Source organism: Ailuropoda melanoleuca, chromosome 3 (assembly GCF_002007445.2).
Source record: "Ailuropoda melanoleuca isolate Jingjing chromosome 3, ASM200744v2, whole genome shotgun sequence".
NCBI lineage: Eukaryota > Metazoa > Chordata > Mammalia > Carnivora > Ursidae > Ailuropoda > Ailuropoda melanoleuca.
The window spans coordinates 131,674,361-131,695,850 of NC_048220.1; the positions used below are offsets into that span (position 1 = coordinate 131,674,361).

The 21,490-nt window shown below is 36.0% G+C and overlaps 1 protein-coding gene across 1 annotated transcript in view; it reads left to right on the forward strand.

Moving 5' to 3' along the window:
* Positions 1-4,479: 4,479 nt before the first annotated feature.
* CDH18 (cadherin 18) overlaps positions 4,480-21,490 on the forward strand; it is a 478,586-nt gene continuing 461,575 nt past the window's right edge. Inside the window, exon 1 of the mRNA XM_019802760.2 lies at positions 4,480-4,651. The gene's annotated coding sequence lies outside the window, so the exon portion shown is untranslated. The remainder of the gene's footprint in view (positions 4,652-21,490) is intronic.

The window sequence follows — 21,490 nt, forward strand, 5'->3', positions numbered from 1 at the left end:
TACATTTTTGATGACTGTGCCACATAATTGACTTACACAGAAACTAATGTCAGTAGAAATCTCTAAGTTTTATCAAGGTTTGATCCAGAGACTTGCCTCCACTGCCATATAGTCCTACTTTTGGACCCCACTGTGGCATGTATTCTTTGTTAGATTTGAGATAATACTCAAGTTTTTCAAGACCCTTAAAACTATTTCCAGTTCTTCATCCGAATATACTGGGTTTTTTGGGTTTTGTTTTGTTTTGTTTTGTACGAAATTTCTATGGATCACTTTGGTTTTCATAGTGCTAAAAGGGGGCTTGGTTGGAGGAGACTTGGTGTCAGAGACCTGTGGCTTACTACTAGAGACCTTCTTCCAAGTCAAGTTATCTCTACATTTCTAAGCATGTGAGGTCGGTACCTTAACCAATTGCTACACCAAATAATTGTACTAAAACTTCTCCATGTGAACTATAAAGAAATCATGAGAGATACAATGATGGCATATAGAAAGACTATGTCATATACATCTCCCCTACTTCTAGTCTACTGTGTCTGTCATGGAAAGTTGTGGGGTCAGGCCAGCGTGACTTTTAGCAGAGTGTGATCCAGACTAAGGTGATCCCACTATTTTCTTCCCTTACTGATTTGCTAATCCCTTTAATTAATCACCTTATAACCTTGCCTGATTCCACACTTAGTTCAATACTTTCTAATTTATAGATTCTGTATTTAATCAAGTTGTGGAAGTTGAGAAAATACTTGTTTGAAGTTTTACTGTACTATTTTATTCATATCAAATCTACAAGGTTAACTGACAGTTTTTCAGATTCTTTAATAAAAAAAATTCTCATATCTACTTTGTGTAACCTTTCTCCAAAAACTGATCTTGTGAAACTAGGGTCCATCAGTTAGTAAATTTTCACTTATCTGGGAACCAGTGCTATCATTTACAGTGTAACAATTATCTTTTTTCTAGAAATCAAAACTATATACATAGAAGTTAAGTTGTTTCCATTTTTCCTTTGTCAATTATCAATACTGTTCTGTTAGATCCTGATAAGCTTTATTGGTTCTTGATATTTTACATGCACTAAAGAAATTTTTCTTAAAAAGTGCATTCATTAATAGAACTATTATGAGTCAAGGAGGTGCTACTTTTTAAAAATAATTACATATGTAGTTAACTTTGAAATATTTTTGATAGATCACTCTTCTTCATTGTCCTGTATCAATATTTTCCTAGTATTCTGCAATTCTTAATCTGAAGTGTGATAGTTAACAGCATGAATAAAGGTTACCTTTACTACATCCTCTTTAATCATACCATTAGAGATAACATTTTTATCCATCTATGTTTTCTCCTTTCTTTCAAAATATATATACAATCTGTACCATCACCCCAGGACGTAAAATAAAAACCTGCAAAGGAAATTTTGTGTTGCTTAAGTTTTCAGCAGCCGTTTCTCTTTACGTAAAAATCAGATCCTCTTTAACTATTATTATACTTTCAGTAATTTCAGTTAAAAATCAAACCACAGTACCATGTTGGAGTGGTTGACTATTCCAAATGCTGAATTATAACAAGGGCTGTCCCTGCATTTCTTTTACGTTCCTTCTTCGTTTAGTTTTGAAAACATTGCATAGCCTCCTGAATTTCCAGGGTAAAATTGAGCATGGGATAACATCTAAAGAGACAATTTCCTGAGTCTGTCTCTCAGAGAACGATCACAGTTTAGCATTACAATTTTATCTTTCCAGTTTCTGTAGTCTGACCAGCATCAATTGTGTGTTGGATGCTTCTCTGTCACCAGCAAAATGATTCTTATAACTCTCCCAAGGTAATGTAAGTGGGGACTCAGGATCAGAAATGTCCATGCTTTCAGTTTCAAAGATTAAGTCTGTAATAAATTCTGCTGACTGATACATTGTTCAGTTTTTTGAAGTAATCTTTGACATAAGGAGAAAATAAATACCTGCCCACCACCTGGCTTTCCCCAAGCAGCGTGTGCTGCACTGGTTTACTTCCTTTATTCTTTTTAAGCTGAAAATATAAGAGAATCACTAAGTGGCTGACAGTTTCACTTTTCTATGGCTAGGGAAGGTTGGCATGGTTTCAGAATATCAAATTTTGGAAACTATTTAAATCCAGTATACATTGCATCATTGGATTTGTGGAGAATCTAGAGCCCTTAATCTGGATGCAGTCTCATAGATACAAACCCTCCCCTAGTGAATTGATTCTTTTTCTAGAAATGGATTGTATTGTTTGGTGATGCTGACAAATCCCTCGGTATGTCATCCCACTCAGGAGCAAGTGCCTGTTGACTTCCATTATGACTGTCCACTAGATGTGCTTATTATGGTCTTATCCAGGGAAAACCACCACGGAAGACTAGTGAAAACACATTTTGTTTTCAAGTGTGTCCCTAGGATGCTCATTGCTGGTGTCTCAGCAAAAGCTTCAGTAGCAAGCAGGCAAACATTTTATTTCCTTCAACTGGAGGCAGTTAAATAAATGGGCTTCTCTAGAGAATGTCATAATGTGAAATTTTAAAATTAAATTACATGACCTCTTACAGACCAAAATTCCTCTTTATATCCCCTTTATTTTTTTATAAGTGTTCTGTTCCTTTGCTGCCACAAGTTCATAAACACAGAAAACATCGAAATGGATTATTGTCAATACTTCCTTCAGTAAACATAAACAAGAACTTATGTTGGGCTACTATGCAAAGAAAATCCCATTTAAATTAGAAATTCCATGAGAAAAGAGATACAAAACATAAAACAACATTGGCTCATTATTCTGATGCTATTGTTTCAGTTCCACTTTTACCTGAGAGTTTAGTTTTTGGCAATTTTCAAATCATAAATGACTTCTAACATCTTACCTAGGAATAACTTTTCACTTAAATGCATAATTCCTTCTCAATTGGAAATAATCCAATGCAAGTGATTTTCTCATTGTTTCTGTTAGTTTGTTTTATCATGTCAAAACCCCAAACCAAATTAAATCCCTTCACATTTCACATCACTCAAGCTAAATAAAAATAGTAAAATATAACTAGCTGATTCAAAGCATCCCAGGTTAAGCCCTATAAATTTCCTGGAAATACCACTTACCTTTTCAACCTCTCTGACCTTTCAGGAAGCAGAAGAAAAGAAGATAATTAGACATTAACTAACCTTTATTAAAAATTTATCATAGATTAAACACAATTGCACAGATTTTTATTTAATCTTTGCAATCACCCTAAGAAGTGAAGATTGTCTTCTGGATTTTAAAGAGAATCATCCTGAGTCTTAGAAGTAAAACAGCTTATACACATTTAAGTACAGAAGAAAGTCTGAATCAGGATTTGAATCCATGTCTTCTGAATTTTAAAGGGTCTATCCCCTCGATCCCATTGCTTCTCTTAAGTCTCTGTTCCTTTGAATCTCTCAACCTGAGCATTTATAGGACTGGAATGAATAAAGCTGCTCTCTTAATGGATGCAATGACTGAGGGTCTTGTGGAATTCTTGATATATCTGCAAAGTAACCCTTGGAATAAGCATTCAGTTTAGATAAACTCCTATGCTTTTTTGCTACACTACATAGGGATGCTTGATGTTCTTAATGAACAAATGTGAGTGACTTTTGCTGGGGAAAGTGCTGAGTCTATTTCACATCAGTTTTGAATACTGCCAATCAGGCCCCAAATCCTTGTTATCAATATCTGTGTACCCTGCACATTGTCTTAATGTACTCTGGAGAGAGAAGAGGTGAGAAGTTTGTGTGTCAGGGAGCACTTGCCTGGTGCAAGCAAAAGGGGGTAGGCAAGGCATTGCAGTCCCTATTCATCTTTACAAATATAATGCTGACCTCCAAGGGAAAGCTCTATCTCGTATAAACCCTCCATGCCATGAGTACTTTGGGGTAAGACATTAAAGGGCATCACTCAGGCTAAATCTCACAGCTACCACCGGACTATGGATCACTGATGAATGAGCCAGCAGTTGAATGTTTAGCAGGCTGTGACGACTTTGCACGGAAATAGGAAAATTTATTACCAGCCTGCCACATCAGTGCCTGCCCTGCCTGCTTTTCCTCCCGTTCCCTCCCGACGTCTACTCCCATTCCATCTGACAGTCAAACCCCTTCTGGCCCTCCAGTTTCTCCTCCCCGCAGTGAACGAATGGTCTAAACAGTCACGGAGTCCTGTCATTTTTCAAGAGCTGTAAAGCTAAGGATGATGCTGTTGATTCAGGCTTTTAATTTTTTTTTTTTTAATTAATGGAATTCTTTCCACATGACCTTGTAGATGAGGCTAAAGGGTGTCCGTTTTGTGTGCTACAGAATTTGTGCAGCCCCAAAGTATGCACGATGGCGGGGGGGCGGGGGGAAGGAGGCAGAAGGGAAAGGCAGCGGCCGGAGAGCCTGGGAGGAGAGGAAGGAGGAGAGACAGGGAGAGGAGAGGATCAGGCGGACAGGCTCTGCCAGCCAATCAGAGGCGCTCTCCGGAGCTGCAGAAGACCGAGCCGCGGAGCCCGGGGCTCGCAGGAGCGCCGAGCCGAGTCTGGGGCTCTCCGAGGACGGGAGCAGCTGTGCCGTGAGCACTGGGAAAGTCCCCTCTTTGCTTCTCATAAATTAAGTTCCTTTCCACCAGTTAGGGCAAGTCAGCCAAGGTAAGGCTTCAATAAATGACACTTTACTATGTAGTGACATTAATATTTTTTTGTACAATGGGGCTGCTTACCCGGTTCTGAGTCAAAACAATATTTGGTGAAATCCTCCTCTCGGATTGGTTTCACAGGATCTAGGGTGAATGGGAAAGTTGTAGCTAATGCTTCGTAAGCCTTAGGGCTCGAATACATTATTTAAAAAAAAAAATTCTTATCCAGGAATGTTGCTATAAAGCCTATGGAATGTGAGTCTTAATAACCCCGTTGGGTGTCTGTTTATGTTTATCTGTGGATGTGCTGTTATCTGTCCTGCCCCTGAAGAAGTTGCAAGGATAGTCTGCAAGGCACATTTGAGTACTGATGGCATCAAATTGAGCTGTCATGTATGTCTAGCTGTAAAAGTGAGAGAGAGCATTGTCAGAATAGAAACCGGGACGTTGAAATTGAAATTTTGGTAGTGCTTTTTAATTATTGCCTTTCCAATATCCTCTAAAATTACATGATAGCAGAGTACTGAAGCTGCAGCTGAGCAAAGCTCATTTTCTCTTTTCTTCCTTTCATTCTTTTTTTCCCCATGAATTGTTTCCATAAGTGCTTATTAAAGCTTAAGATGAAACTTTTACTTCTTTTAAAGGGCACTATAAATGATGCCTAAAAAGGAATTAGGTAGGCTCCTGTGATCAGCAACACACTTTATTTAGCATATGCCCTTATGTTCGTTAACTCTGATTCATTTCCCTTCTTTAACTTCTTGAACCTGATTTGTCTGAGTGTGGGAATAACAATTATTTTGTATTAATTTTTATGTCTAAAATTCAAGGCAAAATTGTGCCTTATGCATGTTTGTATGCCTCTGTGTGCATGTGTGTGTGTGTGTGTGTGTGTGTTGTGCGTACAGATGTGCAACTAGGAAAACCTGTCATGTAACAGGTGAAAAAATACAATTTTATTAGCTAGTTATTACAGTTTTTCCTTATATCAATGCCTGTTGTACTTAATGAACTTTCAGATTAATCAAGAGTAAATGTTCCTTGCTATTTCCCTGCTGAATATCAAGAAATACAAAAATAAAATTCTTAGCTAAAATTATTATGGTCTTCCGTTTGCTCAGGTGATGGCATCACTGTTTTGAGCTGAGAGAGACAGATCAGAGAAAGATTTTATTATGCAGCCAAAAAAAAAAAAAAAACAAACCCACAAGCTCTCACAGTGTTTTGGAACCTTTATTTTCCACTCTGGGATCACCCACAGATTTTTCAAAGCAGGGGGCTTTCCTTATGCAGTAATTGCTCTCTTCTTTTTTTGTGGACTTGTCTTACCAGAGAAAATATTCTAAATCAAGAGTTTGAGGTCCAGATTAGATCTTGCGTGTACCTTGTTGAATGTGGGAGGGAAAGCAGGACATGATACTAGTAAAGAATTAGTTCTGTCATCTAACACTCTGGGCTAAGCACCAATCATTATTTCAGTTTCTTTCAAGAGTCCTGTTAGATATTTAATTCTGGATTTCTTGATAATGAATTAAGCTAGTGTAGATCAATACATTTAATCACTTGATAAGGCATACATTTAATGCCTTGCTGGATAAGGGTTTTATAAACCATAATACTGATGTTTCACAGAGGTAGCTAACTTAAGGAGGGAAACAAACAAACAAACAAACAAATGATACCAATGGTCAAGTTTGATCTGGTAAAAATCAGAGGTAGAAAATAAGGATTTACTGTTTTAGATGCAACAGAATTGTCCAACTGAAGATAACCCAATAGGAAAGGAAAATGTAATAGTAGAAGGAAGGTAAGAGCTGGCAAGCTCTAGCTGTAACTCTGTCTAATGTATGTTGGATATAATTGGCTATAGCAGTTGCGAACATGGTCAATAGAAACCAGAGCTCGAGTAAAATCTTTACGTTGGGCAATTGGAAATTATTCCTCCCGATGCCCTATTTCAGATGGATATAAGGGAATCATGAGAATGAATGAGTCAGTCCAACTTTATAAATTCTTTAGATGAAGGGTGCTATGTATAGTAAATATATAGTACTTTTTTATTGGCTTATATAAATATCATCATTGTGTTTCATGTTATTTTTGTGGTGCGATGAATACAAAGCAGATGTTCACAAGTGTGTGTCCCACTTGTCCTGTATTTGGCTTGTTAATGATAAGAAGTTTGAAGTATACCTGACATATTTGCAATCTGATATAATCACCCTTTAAAATCTGAACATGCATGAACATTTCAGTAGGTCTAGGATAAAACACACTGAACTTATTGACCTGAGAATATGTATTTATCTCAAATCCCTGTATTCGATGGCATGTAGTCAAATGAAAAATGAGAGAATTTGAGAGATTAAAGACAAGTGTGTAAGATGTTGTTGTGCTTTTTTTTTTCTTAATAAGTAGAGGCCTTCAAACTTTTTAATTCACTTAATGTATGCCTTCCACATAGTTGCATTATACATATCTATAGAACTATATTTTAGATAAGGACTTCTTAACCTTGGTGTTATTGATATATTAGGCTGTATAATTCTCATGGGTGAGAGAGGCTGTCCTGTGTTTTGTAGGATGCCTCACAGCATCCCTGTTTTCTACCCACAAGATGCCAGTAGCAGCATTCCCAAATTGTGACAACCAAAAATATCTGCAGACATTTAACTATTTCCTTGGGGGGGAGCAGACTTGCACCCCTCTCCCACTGAAAACCACTGCTGTAGTCCAAACCAAAGAATGTATGCAGAAAAGGGTCATAAAACACATGGTTTGCGTCAACAACTGCTCACATGTAGTTCAGTTTGAGTGCTCTGTGATGAACCCCCTTCTCTTGCTTTGGATGGATTTCAAATGGTGTTTCATTAGGTCTGTAACAGAGACTGTGGAAGAGCTTGTCAGTATTCTTCTTTCTGTAAACTGAGAGACTGGCCTGTGTTATCATATGCTTTCATTTGTAGGAACAAGAGGAAATTTTTTTAAAAAATGGGGAAAAGAAAATGTAGATGTGAAGGTTGAAGACACATTTCACTTCAATTTTTTTCCAGATGATTCTTTCATATAAATAATAAGTAAATGAAAGATACTGATTCTTTCTATTCTACAATAGCTTTTGTTATTTCTTTTTTTTTTTTTTTGAGTATGTATATGTTTGGAATGTCAGGAGTGGGTGTTTAGTAATTCCATGTGCTTGGAGTAGTTTATAATGTTCAAAGGCTCCAGAAGTAAAATGAAAACATTTTGATTTTAAATGCATAGTTCCTAGGTGGTGGTAATGTATAGCATAATAAAACGAAATTTTGAGCTTAATGGTTTGAAGACATGGCAGAACTTGATCCTGACCTGGATTACTTGTATTAAATGTCACTTGTATATAGGCCATTCTTCCTCATCCACAAAAGGGGATAAGAATAGGCATGAGAACCAAACAATACAAGGTGTTAAAATGGCTTTCAATTTGTAAAAATCTACACCACTGTTGATAAATTATCATAGATTCAATGTCTTTGGTGATTTGTTTGATGAGAATTAACTTAGCATGCTAAATCTTCCAGCTGTAGTGGTTAAAAATTATCTATAAGAAATGACAGTATATTGTGTTTTGTTTTTATTTAAATTCCAATTATTTAACATACATGGTAATATTAGTTTCATGTGTGCAATATAGTGATTCAACACTTCCATACAACAGCCTATGCTCATCACTAGTGCCCTCCTTAATCCCCATCATCTATTTCATCCATCTGCCACCACCCCCATGACCATCAGTTTGTTCTCTATAGCTACAAGTCTGTTTCTTGGTTTGCCAGTCTCTCTCTCTCTCTCACTCTCTCTTTTTTTCCTTTGCTTATTTGTACTAATGGCATTATTCTTAATTTTTTTAATGGATGAAATAAAACATCTTCATTTTGAAATGTGATTTAAGTTATAGATAAATCTAATTTTTCGCTCATTTCCATTTTCCCCATATTATCTACATTTATAATTTGTTTAAAAATACAGAAATGTGAAACCTAGAATGCACTTTGAAATTTACTCTTCAACAATAACCATTTAACCATTATTACCAATTTGGTATGTATTTTCCAAATGACTTTTAATGAATAGGTTAATAAAGATATCTACATATAATTATAAAATATAGATTTAAAGTTAAAGATGCAGGCATACACAGATGTATGAATTCATATGAGCATATGCATACAGATAAAGTAAACACAGCTCAATATTATAGCCAACTAATTTTATAGCATGTTCGCTCTTCCATGTGAGTTTATAGAGAATTCATGAATATTTAGCAAGAATCCAGTATACCATTATGCACAAATCTGACATTTAACTCCATTTCAATGTTACAGACACACATTTGTCTTATAGCTTTCTCTTCTTATTAGGCCAGGGTGATTTCAGATTGGTTGATGATGCTGCCATTGTGGTGGACATTTTGACTATCCCATATGATTGCATAGATTTACTACCATTCATTTAAGTAATCCTCCATTAAAATGATTTTTTTAATAGTAAAGAAAAGGCTAACACAGGTTAACTAACTTAGTATCTCTATCATTACTGATAGTGTTTTGACTTTCAAGCGTGGCACATATTCCAGAAAGAGATTTCCACGTGTGGGTGTTGCTTCTTAAATACCAGAAAATTCTGGTATGTAAACTTCTATCAATTTAGGAAACTTCTTGATAATCAGAGAATAAAACGAGCAAAGTTCAATTCCTACAAGTATTTGAGTGAAATACTGAATAAAGCAAATAGTTCACTTATCTGAGCTCCCCTAGACTTTGCCTTATCCAATATTTTACTCACACTGCATGGGATATGATAGATGAATTGCCAGTAAAATAAATGTGGACTTTGCAGATGCCTCTACTGAAAAAAGGGGAATTCACTATCCTTTTGATTTCACTTATGTTTAAATGACCATAAGGATCTTCAAATGGATATTTGTTTTCATTGTATTTATGCCTTTGGGACAATATATATGACATACATAACTAGGCACAATCTGATGTGACTGGCAATTTCAGTCACTCTACCTGATAACAAAAGTGTTTAAATAAAAATATCTGTCTAGGTTAAACTCATAGTTATCAATGGGATTTAAATGAAGACTGGATGCCATTTTAACCTATTGAATCATCATATTACAAAGAATTTTTGAAACCAGTGTTGGCAAAGGTCTAATAAAACTCCTATGTACAGTTATCCCTTGTGAAAGTGAAAATTAACATACCAGTTTTGAAAAGCGGTTTTCAGTCCATGGCCAGAGATAGGAAATAGCAGACTTCCTTACATGCAATTTATGGGAATAAACCACTAAAAACAATTCAAAGGGGGGGGTAATCAGAAGGGGGAATGAAACACAAGAGACTATGGACTATGAGAAGCAAACTGAAGACTTCACAGGGGAGGGGTGGGGGAATGGGATAGACTGGTGATGGGTAGTAAGGAGGGCACGTATTGCATGGTGCACTGGGTGTTATACACAACTAATGAAGCATCAAACTTTGCATCGGAATCCGGGGATGTACTGTATGGTGACCAACATAATATAATAATAAAATAAAATAAATAAAAAAAATAAACCACTAAAAACAATTCAAAGTATCAAAAATTGAATAAATAAGAGGTTAAACATAAGAATTCAAATCACTCCAAATAATGACAAATTGATGGAACTTGTATATTAAACTTTATATAAAACTTTTTATAAATGTGGTTTTTTAAAGGACATTAAGGAAATCCATTCAGTTGGATAAGGTGTTGAGACAAAAATGTGTATCTCCCAATTCTTCTGTACTGTTTATATATTTAAACATGTGTAATTAGTATCTTCAGCTGCAATGTGATATAATTTAAATGAGCCATGAAAATATAAACAAATTATTTTAGCTTTATTCAGTTTTTTGCTTTTATAGAGAACCTGCTTATTGGCTAATTGGTTCAGTTTAACTTACCAATTAGATGAGAAAGCCCTGTGTTACTGATTGGGAAGTAAACCAGTTCCAAAAGACCATTCAGTAAGATTTTCAATTCTGTGATTGAAATTCTACTTTTAGATAATTTATCATATTTTTAAAGCAAAACTAGTCATATTAAATAATAGATTATACTTTATTAAATATTAAATTAATTTGTGGAGATTACATTCTATTTGGGAAGAATGATGATATACAAGGGAAATAATGTAGACAATACCATTATTAAGGGGGAAAATAAAAGTGGGATATGGAATAAAAGTTTTGAAGAAGTAGGTAGTAGTTTATATTTTATTTTTTTAAAAGATTTTATTTATTTATTTGACAGAGAGAGAGACAGCCAGTGAGAGAGGGAACACAAGTAGGGGGAGTGGGAGAGGAAGAAGCAGGCTCATAGCGGAGGAGCCTGATGTGGGACTCGATCCCAGGACTCCGGGATCAGGCCCTGAGCCGAAGGCAGACGCTTAAGGACTGAACCACCCCGGCGCCCCCCTCCATATTCCAACCCAGCAACATCAGAGTTGAGTCCTGGCCACATATCATGACTCTGACCTCCTGTATGCCTCCTTTTCCCCCTTGAAATACCTGGGATTACCATGGGCCCACCTGGATCTTCTAGGATCAGCTGCCTGTTTTAGATTAGCTGATTAGCAACCTTAATTCCATCAACATTTTTTTTTTTAAGATTTTACTTGTTTATTTGAGAGAGAGACAGAGATGGCGACAGAGAGCGGGAGCTGGGAGGAGAGACTTAAGAAGCAGGCCCCCTGCCGAGCAGGGAGCGGATGAGGGGCTGGATCCTAGGGCCTTGGGATCATGACCTGAGTCGGAGGCAGAGGCTTAATGGACTGAGCCACCCAGGTGCCCCTCCATCTACATTCTTAATCTTCCTCTACCACCTAATATATCCACAGGTTCCAGGAATTCGGACATGAATACCTTTGGGAACCATTATTCTGCCCACTACATTAGCCTTCAGTGTGGTCACGCACAACACTTACACCTTTAAATTGTTCAAACTCGTTGTAACTTCTCTCACAAAACTGAGTTGCAGAAGTGGAAGCACTGAATTCATCTAAGATTATAAATATTCTAAGCGAAGTTTGGCTAATAAAGTGCTGGTTAGCCAAGCTGGTTATCGTCTGTTTCGATTAAGCGACAGAATGTGACCATAAAGTCTTAGTGTTGTGTGTGTGCGAATGTGTGTGCATGTGTGTGTACGTGTGTGCATGTGTGTGTAAGTGTCTTGGAATTGTCACTGAAACAATGCTTTCACCGGTGTGAGCATCATTGATAAAATCTAATATAGTAATCCTGCATATTTGTTTAAAGATCAATTTCATTATTTTATAGTCACCTCATACCTGCATTTGAAACAAGAGATTCATATCTTGGTTCTTTATATTTCTCCCACATATCAAAGGCTGGACATAAATCATGAGCAGGATAGCAACATAAAAACATACAGTTCCTTAATTATAATATTGGCTAGAGGAGACTTCATATCTACTTTGTAAAATATTTGTAGAGTAATTTTGGATTAGAAAAAAGCAAAATATTCAGTCATTAGGAAATTAGATATATTTTATATTACGTATTTGTCAAATTTAAAAAGCAATAATGTAACTTCATGCTTTAGTTAAAGCCAATAAAAATATTAAAAGAGCAGAACTATATTAGTGAAAACTGAAATCTAGAGATGATTAAACCATTAATTTTGTGCCAATATTCGTTTTTATGGCCTCAAGAAACCAATTGTGCTAGCTTTTATTTTCCCAACCTATCTGTGTTGGGTTGTTCCAGCTTCTGGCCTTGCGTTTTTCATCTTTTATTCACATCCAATCTCTTCATTTTAAATGCAGTCTGTGAGGGATGGCTTCTGATTTCCTACCTCCAGCTGACATTCTTCTCTGAAGCCCACACCTGTGTATTCAACTGACTCCATACCATCCCCACTTAGACATTTAAATATAAAAATATACAGGAGCGCCCAGGTGGCTCAGTCAGTTGAGTTCCTGACTCTTGGTCTCAGCTCAGGTCTTGATCTTGGGGTTGTGGGTTCAGGTCCCTCATTGGATTCCATTCTGGGCATGGAGCCTACTTAAAAAACAAAACAAAACAAAACAAAACAAAACCCCTAAAAAATGTATACAAAACTCGGTTCTTCATATCTAACTGCCTGTCCTCCTTCCCGTTCCAAACTTTACTCTGCCCAATTCTTTCCCTTCCCCCTCTTCTTCCCCCCCCTTCTTCCTCCTCTTCCTCCTCCCTTTCCCCTTCTTCCTCTCCTTCTCCTTCTCCTTCTTCTTCAGTTTATTTCACTAATCTCTATACCCAATGTGGAACTCGAACTCATGACCCTGAAATCAAGAGCTACAAGTTCTTCTGCCTGAGCCAGCCAGGTACTCCCCAACTACATCCTTCTAATTGCTCAGGATGCACCAGATTATCCTGTACACTCACTGTCCCCCACCACCCCAAATATCCTATATAATATCAAGTCCTGTCAGCTTTAATTTCAAGATATATCTGTTTTCCCCACCTCCATTGCTTTCCCTCTGCTGCAAGTTACCATTTCTTCTCCTTGAAATTATTGAAATAATTCCACAACTGTCCTGTTCTGTCCTAGCTCTTGTTCAGTCTAATTGCAACCCCATGGCCAGACTTCCTTGCTGATATATAGCAGATTAGTAACCTTAATCCCATCTGTATCCTTCATCAACATCAGATCAAGTCATTTCTCTCATCAGAAACATCTAAGACTACCCCAAATCTCCTACGAAAAATACAAAATCCTTACGCTAATCTATAGGACCTACACATGATCTGGTTTCCATTATCTCTTAAAGGATCTCCTTCTATGCTCCATTCCTGTTACTCCATTCCAGCTATGCTGGCTTTCTTGCAATTGTTCCATAGGCCATGCATATTCCTCCCCACTTCTGTGCTTGCTTTCACCCTCTCTGGAATATGGTTTATCAGATATCCATATTGCCCATAACCATACAACCTCCAAGGCTTTATTCAAAGTCACCTTCTTAATGAGGGCTTACAAGGCAGAATAGTTAAAATATAAACTACTGGGGCACCTGGGTGGCGCAGCAGTTAAGCGTCTGCCTTCGGCCCAGGGCATGATCCCGGGGTCCTGGGATCGAGTCCCACATCAGGCTTCTCCGCTGGGAGCCTGCTTCTTCCTCTCCCACTCCCCCTGCCTGTGTTCCCTCTCTCGCTGGCTGTCTCTCTCTGTCAAATAAATACATAAATCTTAAAAAAAAAAAAAAAAGGAATATGGAGGAAGAGAGCCAAGCACTAAGTGCTTAGGGAAACTGCTAGAAACTGGGAAAGGCAAGGATTCTCCGCTATTGCCTTTAGAAAGGAAGGCAGCCATGCCAGGCACTTTGATTTTTTGGATGCCACTAAATTTGTGGTACTTTGTTACAGTAGCAATAGGAAACTGATATAGCTACCTAGCATAAGGAGGTGTTTTAAGTTCTGCCTTTTATAAATAAATTGTGAATTTTTTGAGAATAAAGATATAGAGTATTATTGAATATATAATAATTATACCATTAACCTGATATTGTTCAACATTATAAATTGTTGAAAAAAAAATCCTGATATCAAAACTGACGGATGTTTTCTAAAGCAGGATGTAAAGTACAATTAGGCACTAATGAAAGAAAACAATGTTTCTTAGCTAGTATGTACATTCTTGTCCCCAGTAAGTACATTGTACTTCTATTAATATGAGCACACTGGACTTCTGGTTCCTATGTCCAGATATGATTTAAAGGGTGTCAAATTCTTTTCTATAGCTCTTTTAGGTAGATTATCCATTTATGTAACAATGCAAACATCAATTTACAAATTAAGTAAGAAATAGAATGTATAGCAAAATAAACCACCTTTCCCCTCTTCACTTTTACAGTGGGAAATATTCAATTTTTGAGCAATACCATTTTATAAAAAGCAAATTTCATTATGATAGGCCATTCTGTAGTTTAGAGTGTATAAAGATCTATAACCTGATATGATTAAGAAAAATGGATTTAGAATGAGGATATAGAAATCTGTGTTCTTTCAACAATCTGTCTTTTTAAGATTGATATATTTATTTATTTTAGAGAGCAAAAGAGTGTGGAAGTGGGTAAGGGATGGAGGGAGAGGAAGAGAGAGAATCTCAAGTAGACTCCCACTGAGTGTGGAGCCCCATGTGGAGCTTGATCTCATGACCTTGAGATCATGACCTGAGCTGGAACCAAGAGTCAGACACTTAACCAGCTGACCCACGCAGGCACCCCCTGATCTAGCTATTTTTAAATAAGTGAATGCGATAACTCTTAAACAGGGAAAAGTTATTTAGCCTCCCATTCTGAATGGCTCTTCCTCATGTTTAAACCATAACATTCAGGTGAATGTTCATGAAAAATGTGCATATTTCAAGTGTATAAAAATGAAAAGAATCTTCTAGCAGTATTTGGCTAATTGCAATTTTATTTCAATCTTTGCAATTTGGCAGATCTATCACTTGCTCATACCTGGTTACAAAAGTCCTATTCAGCACATGGTTCTAATAGTGACAATAGACCTGCCCACCGGCACGTGAACCACTTCAGGGCAGGAGGAAAACCCAAATGAGTAATGCACACCTGTCTTCTCTAATCTGCTGGCTCTGATATTGGAGGCACTGGAACAAATTGTTCATTTGAGCTTCCATACTCTTTTTTTTTAAGGATTTATTTATTTATTTGACAGAGAGAGAGAGAGCCAGAAAGAGAGAGAACACAAGCAGGGGAGTGGGAGAGGAAGAAGCAGGCTCCCAGTGGAGGAGCCTGATGTGGGACTCAATCCCAGAACGCTGGGATCACACGCTGAGCCAAAGGCAGACACATAAACAACGGAGCCACCCAGGCGCCCCTGAGCTTCCATACTCTCGATGCATGTTCCATGATCTGCTTCCAAAATCCCTGGCTGGCCACCTACAGACAGAACCAACTCTGAGTCATGTGTCCATCCCTGGCACATAATCAAGTGACATTTCATTTTCTTACATGGTTTGCTTTTCTGATTTATATTCATTCTTTTAATCTTTTAAATGGCAGGTGCTCAGTAGAACAAGTCAAATGGTAAGGTTAACAACCTCCATTTCCCTTTCTTCAATCCCTACTGTGTGAACATAAATATGTGAATGTATATATACATATAGATATAATACGGGCACGGACTTTTTTCTACTTTTTAATGTAAATGTGTTATGTTATTTTACTGTGCATTTTTACATAAAATTAGATTGCTAAAATCTCTACATATCAGTAATATCAGTCTGATTCTTCCTTGTCTTTATTATCTCTTGATTAATTTGTTTTCATCCCTGCTTCTGTCTTTTATGTCCTGCCACATTGCATTATTTTTCTCTTTTGTTCCTCTTCAATCTTATCTCTCCAAATTTTCATTAGCTCCTATGTTAGTTAGTTAGCTAGCGTGGGCAGCCATAACAAAATCCCAAGCACTGTGTAGCTTGAACAATAGGAATTTATCTTTCATAGTTGTAGAAGCTAGTAAGTCCAAGATCAAGGTGCTGGCCCATTCAGTTTCCTGGTGAACACTCTCCTCTCTCTTCCTGTTTACAGATGACCCCTTGCTGTGTCCTCATATGGCAGAAAGCAAACTCGCAGGTGTCTCTTTTGATAAGGGCACTCTTCTCATATGAGGGCCTCACCTGCATGATTTCACCTAAACCAAATTGCCTACCCAAAGGCCCTTCTCCAAATACCATCACACTGGGGATTAGGGTTTCTACATAGGAAGGTTGGAGGTACACGGTTCAGTCCAAAGTAGCAGTTCCTTTTTCTGTTTTTCTATTTTCAACCCTTTTAAACATTATTATTATTATTATTATTTCTAAACGTCCTATTTCTTCCCTCTGCCATTCTTTATTTTACCAGTCATTTCAATCTGCTCAATATGTTCTGGTCCTTACTCACCTCTTTCTCCAAACTCACTTCATGTGACTTTTAAGAATGCACCTGAATATTAAGCCATCGTTTTTCTGAAACCCTTCAAAGCTCTAGAAACGAACTCTACACTCGTCCCTGAAATGTTTGGTGACAATCATCAGTTAGCTCTGTTTTCAAGATAGTTTAGAGGTCATGAATATGGCTTGACCTCTGTGCCCACTCTATATGCTAAAATGCTGAAACAACAAGTTTTTAGTAAATGTAAATGTATATAAGTATGCAGAGAATAATATGTAATATATGATACTTAGGTGCATGCACAGAATGTATTATCTTTTTCTCAACTCTTTCTACTATACTTAAGTAGGTTGCTGAAATCTGTGACATTTTGCATTGTCTAGGATATCTCAAACCTTTTTTTCCCCTGGATTTATTGAATGCGTTATGTAAAGTGAAATTTAGAATTATTTGTTTCAAGACTTTTAAATGAATTGTTGGACATTTAATTAAGACAAAAATGGACTTTGATCCGTTTATTACTCACTTGAGTAATAAAAAGAAAAGCTCAGGAGATGACAATCAGTAGTACATGAGTATCACTGGTTCAAAATAGCCAAGCATGAATCACCCTTTCAGATGAGATGTTCTCACCAACTTCCAAGGCAGCTCCTGTGTGACTCTGGAGATAATAGCAGTTGGGAATAGCTTGTTTCTCCCTGAGAAAGAATCTCACTCTATTTCCAGTCCACTGCTAAGGAGAATTTCATGTGTATGCAAAAAGGTATTTTTAACACAAATATGGTATTAACATCATGGAATTGCTGACTCTTCCAAGTGTAAAATTTGTGGCTTTCAGAGAGAAGTAAACTGGGACACTCTGTCAGCATCCTGGAAATGATAGCCATTCTTTACTAAAGGAAATGCCAAACATTTAAAATGAGGGAGCAACGCATTAACTCAATGAAAAGGCTAGATTGTTCTAATCAATAAAGTCTACAAGAGTAGTTTATTCTTAGCTAATACGTGTTTATGTCTCTAACTTAACACAACAAAAGAGCATTCTTTATGAAATTTTGATTTTCTAAACAACATGAAATATTTAAAATAGCAATTGCTTCACCTCAGATTGTGTTTAATTGTTATTGGTCTTTCTGCTCTATGTAAATACTAACTCAGAGCTTGCTTTTCAGATGCTTATCAAAGTGAATATTTCTCCTGGAAACTTCTACAGTTTACTTTTCTGCATATTAATTTTTCACCCAATACAGTACATTTTTTCCAATTTATTGCACTTCATTAAAACACTACTGCATTAGAAAATAACACTGTTGTGAAATATAAAATAGCACATTTTGGCAAAATATGTTGCATTGGATAAAAAAGATGAATTTAGCGTAATTTTTTATAGAGTGTAGAGATTTGATACAATGAAAAAGTTGAAATTACCTAATGTATACTTTGAACTCAGATTTCAATTAATTTATTGATTTATTTACATTTATCATTATATAAGTTATCATTTATAACTTATTGGTATGTGTGTAGTTAGCCACACTAACTGGAAGTCTTTCCTGGGGCCTCCGGATGTTGGGCAGATATCAGCTTCATTGTTTTTATGAGTAAACTGAAGTCATACAAATTCACAGACTTGCCCAATGGAGCACACTTCATAGTAGCTGAATCACAATGGAGCATGCGGTGTCTTCTTCCTCTCCCCCACTCATCCTCCACATCCCCTTGACCTTGGGTCTGATCGCCTTGCCTCATGTTACAATTATAAGCTTTCTAAAATCAGTGGGACAATTACTGTCTCATGTCACTACCAAATCTACATGTAAACTGGTATCTAAATTCTAATCCCTTTTCCCTGCTCAAGTTCAACAGTGAAAGAGCATTCTTTCTATTATCCATCCCCCATTCTCAGGATTTCCTCCCTAGACCCACCCTGACTCTTCCTCTGATTTGGTTGCATCATTATATTATCCCTTCCTAACTGATCAAATCCTATATATTCCATATACCAAGTTCTATATATAGTGTAGCCCTAAAATATGTTTAAAATGTGTTCACTACTTTCTTATCTGCTGGCATCACACTAGTTCAAATCACCATGACCCCTTCTACAAAGGTTTTCTCTCATTTGCTTTCATCAGCAAATGCCATCCTTAAATCCTTTACGATATACCAGCTAGCAGAAACTTCTTAAAAATATAAATCAGTAGTGTTGCTCTTCTCTTTCAAAACCCTTCAATGAATCTCAATTTTATGTACAATAAAAGACTATATGTTCTTGTCAGGGCCTTTAAAATCCTATACAACTTCACACAGCCTCCTTCTCCAGCTTGATCCTTACTTATACCCACCAAATTATACTTTAATATATGTTAAGGTTTATTATGTTGAGCCTTTCTTAGGGGCATTTGAACTTGTTATTCCTTTTGTCTGAAATGCTCTTCTTTGCTATTTTTCTATGGCTACACCTTTATCTTTCATGTTTAATCCCATCCATTTAAAAATAATTCCATTTTTCCTAAAGTAGCTGTTATACTAGCATATTTTCTCATCCTTTTCAATGATATTTATTTACTCCTTTTTTCCCCTCACCTCCAACTAGGAAATAAACCCTACTTGAACCAAGATCTTGTTTTCCATTCACCTTTGGGTCCCCAATATTTAAGATATTGCCTGGCACATAGCCCAGAATATTTCTAAAGACAAATATAGACTATAATTGAAACAAGTTAGGCTTTTAGAAGTAAACTTTTAAAAACATTTAATTGAAGTATACAGAGAAGATACGGCATAAGTCATGCACATACACATAAATACTGCAGATTGGACATATTTATACTACATAAAGTAGAGTATTACCTATAACCCAGAAACCTTCCTTGAATACCTTCACAATCCCTCCTTCTTCCCCGGATGTAACCTTTTTTCCTCCTGACATCTTACACTATAGATTAATTTCATCTGTTTATATAACTAGAATCATACAGCATGGTTTTATTGTATTTGGCTTCTCAACGTTACTTTCGTAAAATTCATTTTGTTGATTGAATCAGGTTTTAAATTTTTTTTTCATTTTATTACTGTGGATTCTTCCATTGTATGAATATACTACAAGTTATCGATTCTACTGAAGGGCATTTGGCTGTTTCCAGTTACTATCAAAAATAATACAACTATGAGCATTCTTGTATTTTAGATCTGGAGGACATATGTGTTCCTTTTTACCTGGTATATACTAGGAGTGAAATACTCTGTTATAGGGTAATGTTCAACATTAATAGATGCAGCCTAATACATTTCCAAAGTAGTCGTACTAATTTACACTCCCACATCATTATATGAGGGTTACTCTTGTTTTTGTTAATCTTGTTAATTTTAGTCATTCTGGCAGATATGTAGAGATACCCCATTGTGTTCTTTCCTAAACTGTATTTTTCATATTTAAAACTACAATAAATTTTAATAAATAATGCAATTAGCATTCATGGTTCTACAGCTAAATCCATCAATTGTTTTTATTTGCCCCTTTGCTTCATTGGTAACCAGCTATCTTTATTTTTATGCCCATTTGAAAACAATTTTTAGGCATTAGATGCAGGCTTTCTGAATGGGTTGATATAGCAATTTTGACATTCTTTGAACATATTTTTTATTTAACAGTTTTCCAAGTAAAATGGTGAGATGCAATATAAATACAATATAGTAAGTACATTTATTTCAGATGCTAGAGAAACAAATTATCCTTTGTAACTTGTGAGGATAATATGTAAATGAGAAAAACAAAGGCTATGAGAAAAATAAATGAGCTCATCCATTTTGTTCATCATATTTAAAACATGAATCAGGCTCCACTTGCCATTTGTAGATAATGCCATGATAGGGACAAAAGAAGAATATCACCTTTTCTTTGTATCTTTCATTAATTAGTACAAAGATAGTTATTAACCAAGAAAGGATGCTAGTTTGGATGCCAGGAAACAAATGTTTGCATTTTTTTTCAACCTAAACACTATTCTCATTTTTGTAATGCTTATTGGCATAATGGGGACAGCCGAAGAGTTGCACTATGCTTGTCTATGAAAGGAAGCTATGATAATATATTTCAAGTCTATTTCCACAAAGTCTTTGTTAGGGGCATTGGATTTTTTTTTCTCTAATTAGGTTTATAAGAAATGTGTATCATTAATACCTTACATCTTATCTCTGGAATGAATGAGAAACTACAAACCATTTTTGTGAAATACTGATTTACTGTTTATTGTTATATAGGTTGTTTTTAAAATATTTATCTACAAACAAGCATTTATTACATTATACATATTCATTATCAGAACTTTTACTTCTTTTTGGTCTGTGAGAGTTGCATTTAATCAGTAAACATGTTTTGTTTTAATTTGATTTATCTTAAAATCATCATATTAAAATACACTTTTTAGAATAAAATCTGAAAGTAAAGAGGATACGCTCTAGCAGTTAGAGATGGAATATGAGATCATGTCACAAACTTCAATAAGCTACTTTCTTTTCCTGTAAACAGATTCATTCCATTTTCAATAGTCTCAATTATTTGATGTAAAGACATTGTCTGTTTTACCTCTATATATCAATGTTACCAACCCCTAGAAATTCTAATTGGATTGTTTTCACTATTATTTAAAATAACAAACTGATCTTGTATGGCAGAGCAAAATTTTTTTTTAAATGTGCTGATACACATCTCAAGCTTAAACATGATTTTTAAAGTGTACATAAATACATTAAAATTTATTTTCCCTGCTATGAATTTTCAAAAAATATAGTGATGAACTGTATCCCATGAGCCAAGTAAGTTTAGCATTTCCATTTTATTCAGTTAAATCTTTGCAGTTGGCATTATTTATCCAGAAG